This window comes from Capsicum annuum, chromosome 4, assembly GCF_002878395.1.
Source record: "Capsicum annuum cultivar UCD-10X-F1 chromosome 4, UCD10Xv1.1, whole genome shotgun sequence".
NCBI lineage: Eukaryota > Viridiplantae > Streptophyta > Magnoliopsida > Solanales > Solanaceae > Capsicum > Capsicum annuum.
The window spans coordinates 218008512-218017542 of record NC_061114.1 but is presented as its reverse complement, the minus strand read 5'-3'; the positions used below and the strand labels follow the sequence as shown (position 1 = coordinate 218017542).

Sequence of the window (9031 nt, the reverse complement as noted above, 5' to 3'; positions counted from 1 at the left end):
TTGAAAAATGAGAATTTACTTTATGTTCAGGACCTTCTTGAAAAATGAGAATTTATTTTATGTTCATGACCCTCCTGGAAAATGGAAATTTTTTTTATGGAAACTTACTTTCATTCAGAACCCTTCTGAAAAATGGAAATTTATTTTACGTTCAGGACCACCCTGAAAAATGGAAATTTACTTAATGTTCAAGGCCCCCCTGAAAAATGGAAATTTACTTTATGTTCAGGACTCTCCTGGAAAATAGAAATTCACTTTATATTCAGGACCCTCCTGAAAAATGGGAATTTACTTTCATTCAGGACCATCCTGGAAAATGTGATACAAGAATGACCTAAAGAGATGAAGACTAAGAGAAACAAGATAACAAAAAAATGCAATGAAGTAAGATAGATAGCTTGACATACGAGATTACAAGAAATAGGAATCAAGTCGTGTATCAAACGATAAGACCCCTAAGACTCGGAAAAACAACACCAAACTCTTACGGTGACCACTAAGGGAATCAACTCCGCCTTACAACCACCGTTTCAAAGCAAAGATCAATAATGGCTTTTCCAAGCCCTACACTACACTCTCAAAGAGAGAAGAAGAAGTATTTCAATGACTCTCAAATATCCATAATTAACTAATGAGAAAATAAGCCTAAAGAGTCTATTTATAGCTTATTACATAAAATACCAAAATACCCTAAATGAAAAAGGGCTCCTATGGAGTGTAAATAAAAGCCACAAAAAGACTAAAACACCCTTAATGAGTATTTACACTCCAAGGCCTCCCCACCAATGCTCCGTGGGTCCCTCCTTCTTTAAGCTTCAAAATGTGAAACCTCTTGGAACACTTTGGTAGGCATCAACACAAGTCCCAAGCAATCTTTTGCTCTATTGTAATCTAAAAAACGAGTCCTCCATGCATGTCCTTGTACCCTAAATATGACCAAAGCTTGAATCTTCATGTATGGGCCTGGAATGATGTCATCAAAAGCTATGATGGCCCTTTGGATCATATCAAAATAGGAATTTATTTTATGTTCAGGACCCTCCTGAAAAATAAAAATTTACATTATGTTTAGGACCTTCCTGGAAAATGGGAATTTGCTTTATGTTCAGGACCCTCCTGGAAAATGAGAATTTATTTTATGTTCAGGACCCTCCTGGAAAATGGAAATATACTTTATGTTCAGGACCCTCCTGAAACATGGAAATTTACTTTGTGTTCAGGACCCTCCTAAAAAATAAGAATTTATTTTACGCTCAGGACCCTCCTGAAAAATGAAATTTATTTTATGTTCAGGGCCCTCCTGGAAAATGAGAATTTATTTTATGTTCAGGACCCTCCTGGAAAATAGGAATATCTTTTATGTTCAGGACCCTCCTGAAAAATAGAAATCTACTTTATGTTCAGGACCCTCCTGGAAAATGGAAATTTACTTTGTGTTCAGGAACCTCCTGGAAAATGAGAATTTACTTTGTGTTTATGACCCTCCTAGAAAATGAAAAATTACTTTATGTTCAAGACCCTCCTGAAAAATAGAAATTTATTTTATATTCAGGACCCTCCTGAAAAATGGAAATTTACTTTGTGTTCAGGACCTCCGGAAATTTATTTTATGTTCAAGATCCTACTGAAAATGGGAATTTACTTATGTTCAGGACCCTCCTGAAAAATAAAAATTTACTTTATGTTCAGGACCCTCCTGAAAAATGGGAATTTACTTTATGTTCAGGACCATCCTGAAAAATGGGAATTTACTTTATGTTCAGGACCTTCCTAGAAAATAGAAAGTTATTTTATGTTCAGGACCTTCCTGAAAAATGGGAATTTACTTTCAGTTCAGGACTCTCCTGAAAAATGGAAATTTACTTTATGTTCAGGACCCTCCTGAAAAATGGGAAATTACTTTCATTCAGGACCCTCCTGAAAAATGAGAATTTATATTATGTTTAGGAGCCTCCTGGAAAATGGGAATTTACTTTGTGTTCAGAACCCTTCTGGAAAATGAGAATTTACTTTGTGTTCAGACCCTCCTGGAAAATGAAAATTTACTTTGTGTTCAGGACCCTCCTGAAAAATAAGAATTTATTTCATGCTCAGGACCCTCCTGAAAAATGAAATTTATTTTATGTTCAGGACCCTCCTGAAAAATGGAAATTTATTTTATGTTTAGGACCCTCCTGAAAAATGAGAATTTACTTTATGTTCAGGACCCTCTTGGAAAATGGAAATTCATTTTATGTTCAGGACCCTAAAAACTAGGGAACTTACTTTTATTCAGAACCCTCCTAAAAAATAAAAATTTATTTTATGTTCAGAATCCTCCTAAAAAATTGTACTTTACTTTATATTCAGGACCCTCCGGGAAAATGAAAATTTACTTTATGTTCAAGACCCTCCTAAAAAATGGGAATTTACTTTATGTTCAGAACCCTCTTGGAAAATATAAATTTATTTTATGTTCAGAACCCTCCTAAAAAATGAGAATTTATTTTATGTTCAGGACCCTTCTGAAAAATAAAAATCTACTTTATGTTCAGGACCCTCCTGCAATATGGGAATTTACTTTATGTTTAAGACCCTCCTAAAAAATAAGAATTTATTTTATGTTCAGGACCCTCCTGGAAAAATGGAAATTTATTTTATGTTCAGGATCCTCCTGAAAATTGAGAATTTACTTTATATATAGGACCCTCCTGGAAAAATGAGAATTTATTTTATGTTTAGGACCCTCCTGAAAAATGAAAATTTACTTTATGTTTAGGATCCTCCTGGAAAATGGCAATTTACTTTATGGTCAGAGCCCTCCTGAAAAATGAGAATTTACTTTATGTTCAGTACCCTCCTGAAAAATGAGAATTTATTTTATGTTTAGGAACCTCCTGGAAAATGGAAACTTACTTTCATTCAAGACCCTCCTGAAAAATGGGAATTTATTTTATGTTCAGGACCCTCTTGAAAAATGAGAATTTATTTTATGTTCAGGATCCTCCTGGAAAATGAGAACTTACTTTCATTCAGGACCTCCTAGAAAATGAGAATTTACTTTATGTTCAGGACCCTTCTTTAAAATGAGAATTTATTTTCTGTTCAGGACCCTCCTGAAAAATGGAAATTTACTTTATATTCAGGACCCTCTTGGACTCTCCTAAAAAATGGGAATTAACCTTATGTTTAGGACCCTACTGAAAAATGAGACATTATTTTCAGAAAAAAGAAAATCTTTCTTTGTCATAACATGTGTTTGGGATGATTTTTTCTAGTTTTAATGTGGTTTCAGGACTCTTCCTGGAGAATAAGGTGATTAAATTAAAAGTCAGAAGCCCGCCTGAAGAACAGGATGATGAAATTGAAAGGTGATGAAATAGCAAGTCAGGAGTTCGCCTGAAGATTAGGGTGATGAATTTCAAATCCAGGTTCAAGTTCAGAGATACTACCTGCAGAACATGGCCAACTTTGAGTTCATCTCCAACACCAAATTTTATTTGGAGAAAGAATCTATCTTCAAGTTCAACCTAAAGAAGATCAGATCTTTTGTCACTTTTCAAAGCATCGGAGACCCTAGACAAAAATTGAGAGATGTTGTATATATAGGTCTTTTGTAATTTTATTTATCTTTTTAACTTGTAATTTCATTTCGATGTAATGATAGGGCCGCGGATCAGAACCTCACCGGGACCTTACTCGACTCTCCAACATGGTATAGTCCATCTCCTTTTCAACCCTGAAACTTCATGTGACTTGACTCTCTCATAACTCGGGATAGGTAGGATAGCCAAATCAAGACTTGATTGCCCTCCTTCCTTGTGTGTCTTTCTTCTGAATAATGGTTGGTAAAAATTTTATCTCGTTTTCTACTTTTTTATCTGAAAACACTTTGTATTTACATCCAAAGAAGGACATAATATTAACACGTAATTTTATCCATTCAAAACATTAATTTTTACTCATTTTTACATCTCCCTACCCTACCCCTACCTTACCCCTACTCCCCACCTAATCCTACCCACTTTCTTGCACACCCACCCAACACTCCACCTATCAACTCACTCACCTCACAAATAGTTTTGACCAAGAAAACACACTACACCCACGCACATAATTCTGCACACACACTCACATACATGTTCCACTCACATCTTCTACAATATACACACATCACAGAGCACGACATCAGACACCTCTCTAATCCCATCTTCATATCTCACACAACAAGAATATAATATACACAACACACGCATTCACAACCTCCTCCACGGAAAAACACACACAAAAATCCATATACACACTCACAGTAGACATGGACGGGAAAAATGGGTAGTGAAAATAGAGAAATTGAGGGCAAAACAGGTAAAAATCAGCAAAAATTGCAAAAGAGGAGAGAACCCGCCACGGTTTCTGTTCCGGCGACCAACTCCTTGGCCGAAAAATGCCGAAAATCGATCGAAAAACACCCTCGATCACTGTCACGGCTGTGATCCGTCGGAAACTAGCCGGAGTTGTTGTCGGACCTGGCAGTGACGGTAAGCACATAGTCGGTCGGTTTTGGCATCGTTTTCGGTGAGGTTTTGCCGAAATATCGTAATTACCGTCGACGGGTCCTGTTCCAGTCAGTTCTAGTAATTTGAAATCCATCCGATTTTATTTACTATTCAATCAGTTGTCTAAGTTCGATTAGTCCGCTTCGGGATTCGAGTTGGTGGATTCATTTACTGAGGTTCTACTTGAGATTTTCGGACACGGATCCTATCAGATTTAATCAAAATAATACATCAATTTTGAAAATGACATTGAGGTTCAATTCTACTCTTTTCCTTTTTTTATTTCATTGTTTATTTTTGGTGTGTTGGATTGAATATTGTGTGTTGTTTGATCCTTATTGGTGATGAATGCGTGTTTTTTTTAACTCGGAGTTGGTTGTCTTGATTATGATTTGGTGAAATGTATCTCGTTTGAGAATTGAAATTGGTCGTTTTGACCGGAATTCAGAAATTGATAAAAGGGTGAATTTGGATTGATTAACACTTTGGTTTAAGTAGGAATATTGTTGAACACGATAGTAGCATGATTAGGCCGTTAAATTGATAGGCAAATTCTAGGTTTTGAGGTAGGCAACTCATAGGATTCTAATCATCGACTGTTAAAAATGTTTGTGTTGAGTGATTTTTTCCATTTTTATCGCATTAAAAATGTACTCATTTAGTCGGGGAATACTTCGAGGGATTTGTATTGATTTGTCCGGGGAATGCCCTAACGTATCATGTATGCAAAGGAGGTTCGTGATGAAGGCGTGAGGCGTCAGGTAAAGCATTGGAGCCTAGTCTAGGATTAGTTTAGAATAAGATTTACATTTTCATATTTTTCTATTTTTCGGGACTGTATAACTCGGACTAGACATTATTTTGGTTTTTATTTTTGTTTGATTTGTTTGTTGGCTTGGTTTTGTGTGTTTTATTTGGTTTATGCATTCTATAGTGTCAAATTAACCGATATGCTCCGCCAAGCGATCGTGGTCGAATCACGGGATCAGGAGCTGTCTAACACCTTCCCCTCGATCAACAGAATTTCTTAATCCGAAATTTATGTTCGCAAATCAATTTAAAGAGTCAAATCATTTTAAAACGGATTTTTTAAAGGTGACTTGGCACACCGGATTATGTCAAGTAGCGACTCTGAATTTAATTGAAAAAATGAATCCTTTTTTGAAATAAATTTTCATTTTATCACTTCAATAATAAAACCCTTTCAAACTTAAAATCAATTCTTTTGGTTTAAAAAGTGGTGTGACAATACATAGCAACAACTCAGTTTCGTTCACGATTGAACCCTTGGAAATTACGAATGGGTTTCACTGATTATCGTGATTTTGTTTGAATTTTGGCGAAAAACAGCGAAGGCTACACCGCGGTTGATTTGTTTGGATTGAGGTTTGATTTGACGTTTTCAGATCCGGCTTCATTTTCTAATCGCATAATTTGGCACCATAAAAGCTTCGATTGAGGTCCATCTCTCTTTCTCATTCTCGGTTAATTTTAATTGTGTTATACTTTGTGTGGTAAATTCATGGTGTGTAGACTTTATTTTTGTTGATTTTGATATGTTTGAACGTCGTAGGAGATTATTAATATTAATTGTTTGAATTGAATAGTTGAATGATTTAAACTCAATTGGGAATAAGCTTGGATGGAAATTAAAAATTAATAAAGTGAATACTGATTTGCTTTAATTTGAAATGGATGTTAATTTTGACAAACACGATAGTATCATATTTTAGGCCGAAATCGATAGGCAAATTTTAGATTTTGGGGTAATCAACTTGCAGAATTCTATATCATCAAATGTGTAAATACGTGTGTTGAGTGATTTCTCCACTTTTATCGCATTTCATCAAATGTATTCATTCACTGGAGAATGCCACGAGATCGCGTTGTACTTATTCATCGAGAAATGCCCCCAAGTATCATGTACACAAAGGAGGTTCGTGATCAAGGCCTAAGGCATTGGGTAAAGCATAGCTAGGACAATTTGAATAGTTTAGATTTTATTTCTGCATTTTTATTTGGTTTGTAATAAATTGGATTAGATACTATTTTTTATTTTTTGATTGTTTGTTTCTTGTTTATGTGTTTTGGTGTTTTATACATTCCATAATGTCATATTAGCCGATATAGTTCATGGAGCGATCGTGGTTGAACCACGGGACCGAGGGGTGTTAACACCTTCCCTTCGATCAGCAAAATTTCTTAACCGAAATCTCTGTTCATGGATGAGTTTTGATAGAGTAAAAAAAATCATTTTGAAAAGAGATTTTCAACTGTGACTTGACACACCAGATTTATGTCAAGTGGCTACTCTAAGTTTTGATTGTTAAAAGTCCTTTTCGAAATAAATTGCTTTTTTTTTGTCATTTAATAATAAAATACTTCTCAAACTTAAAATCTTGTCTTTTTGATTAAGAAACGGGTGTGACAATAATCAGATGAAGCACAAAAAAAACATACATTTTTCGAAAACTAAAATTTTCAGTCATGCTTTAAAAAGATTATGTCCTAATACGCTAGTTAAATAGCTTTGGTTAAATCCATTAATAACCCAATTTGGAAGAATATTGAACTTCTCAACAAACAAAGAAAAATTGGATCGATTGATTTAATGAAAACCAAAACTCACTCGATCAACTTCAACTAACAACATAAATTACTTTGTCGAATTTAAATCTTCGCTTATTGGTGACAGAAAGTCAAAGTGAAAGAAGGTTTAAGAAGTAATAGCGTGCTTTGTCATGAAATCTCATACAAAGCTGGAGATTTTTTTACAATTTTCGATATATACTCTATAAAAATCTTAAACCTAATAGGCAAGGAAATTAAGTTGATACATAACTCTCAAAGTAGTTGTCTGCTTACTTCCAATTTTTTTTATCCGGTGATCTTCATATAAAAATTGATTTTGTTTGACCTGTCTTGATTGCCTCCAAGCTCAATGGAACATTCATATAACACCAATGAACTACAGTAAAATAATACGATAATCAATATATTAATAAAATAATATAATAATTGAGATATCAAAATAGTAAAAAGATGATATCTTGATAAAGCTACCACAAAAAGAAAAAATTTAGTTTACTTATTTTTGTCTTCACTTTCTTTTGACTACAATAAAATAAACAAAACTAAAATTTAAGAAGGATTGAAGCACTAAAAAAACATAAAATTTAATATTAAATCATCTATCATAGATTCAAAAAGAAAAAAAAAAAGTTAACTTACTTTTGTCTTTACTTTCTTTTGACTACAATACAACAAACACTGTCAAAATTAAATTAGAAATAATTTTACAGATGAATAACTCAATTCTAAACACCACATATATTTTTTCTCTCATATGTTTTTGTTAAAAGAAATACACTATTCAGAATTATATGAAAATACAACAAAAAGTATCATAGCATGACAGGCCAACCTTTTCAATATTGATGATTGTGCATGTGACGTCCAAGTAAAACCCTAGCCATTATAGCAGTCTATAAGCACATATGATATCGGCAAAACCGATATCAATAACAACAACAACATATGCACAGTCGAACTTACCCCTATTCAACTATTATTATTATTTTTATGGACTAAGAAATTATGTCTGATACATCCTCGATTCATAATAATAATAATAATAATAATAATAACCATTTACAGGATCTCACTAGGTTGGGGTATGCCACTCAGCCTGCCAGACCAATCTTTTATCCAAACAAGGGGCCTATCAGAGATTTAATAACCTTATGTTAAACCCATGTGTCTAGAAGTTCTAATTGTGCAGAAGTCGCCCTTTTCGTATCAGTACAACGGGCTAAAGAGGCACAATTTACTAGACGTAGTCACAAAGACAAGGTTAACATAAGTGTATTGAACTCGACTGTACCACCATTTCGGAACCAAGTCAAGAAACTATAAAAAAATTTCTTTATATTTTGATAGAGTCTGAATCTTTCATCGTTAACATGTAAGCAAAGTTAGACCTTCAACATAGATATAAGAAGTCTTTTAGCTGGACATAGTCACGGCTAGGTAAGGGTAGAATTTGTATTAAGTGCACACAAATAAGAAAGTAATATGTACCTTAATAGCCGGAAGCAAGGCCTAAAAATATTAACAAACAGTGGCTATTACCTTCTTATTTATCTCCGAGATATATTGTACAAGAGGGAAGATCTTAGAGAGAAAGGAGAGTATTTTAGAGATAGAAAATAAAAGAAAAGCTTGCTTCTTTTACAACTGAATGAGGTAGCTTTAAATAGAAAAGAAAAGCATCTTGCACAGTAATATATGGGTCCCTGTGTTTTTTATGATGATCCTTTCTGGAGAATTTTTGAATTGACCAAAGTCCTATTTCCATGTTGTAATAATGAAAAATTAGAACTTGCAGAGCTATATGCAGAATTATTTCTGTTACCAAAATAAGTAGAGTTTGTTCGTCCTCCGTAATATGAAGAGTTTTGACTTCGTCCTCCTCTGCCACGTCCTCTGGCTATTTG

At 34.1% G+C, this 9031-nt stretch overlaps 1 long non-coding RNA gene across 1 annotated transcript; it reads left to right on the top strand.

The window, feature by feature from the left end:
* The first annotated feature begins 3994 nt into the window (after nt 1–3994).
* On the top strand, nt 3995–6637 carry LOC124897743. The gene is made up of 2 exons (XR_007054676.1): nt 3995–4789; nt 5886–6637. It is a non-coding gene; the product is annotated as an uncharacterized LOC124897743 (long non-coding RNA).
* The last annotated feature ends 2394 nt before the right edge of the window (nt 6638–9031 follow it).